The following is a 457-nucleotide window of genomic DNA, read 5'->3' as shown; positions in this document are numbered from 1 at the left end:
AGGACTGTAGATGTGTGACTTTGAGAAATTCCACAGCCCTGGCTTATGGGGGCTTCTAATATGGACCTGTACAGCATCACTGTCCCTATACTCTTCCTGTGCTTCTGTATTCTTGCTATTCTGTTTCCAGCCAGACTCTAAATCCTAGTATAAGTTTTTTTTTTTTTTAAATACTTACATATGGTTCCAAACTGGTGTGTTTCTCATATCCTATAAGGAGAGTGTCCAATACAGTTTGACTGAACCTTCTTTGTTAAAAACATCTTACTACAAGCCAGGTGTGGTAGCATATGCCTTTAATCCAAGTACTTGGGGGGAGGGCAGAGGCAGAGGCAGAGGCAGAGGCAGAGGCAGAGGCAGAGGCAGAGGCAGAGGCAGAGGCAGAGGCAGAGAGGCAGAGAGGCAGAGGCAGAGAGGCAGAGGCAGAGGCAGAGGCAGAGGCAGAGAGGCAGAGAGG

This window comes from Mus pahari, chromosome 23 (assembly GCF_900095145.1).
Source record: "Mus pahari chromosome 23, PAHARI_EIJ_v1.1, whole genome shotgun sequence".
Taxonomy (NCBI): domain Eukaryota; kingdom Metazoa; phylum Chordata; class Mammalia; order Rodentia; family Muridae; genus Mus; species Mus pahari.
Note: the sequence above shows the minus strand (reverse complement) of the source record.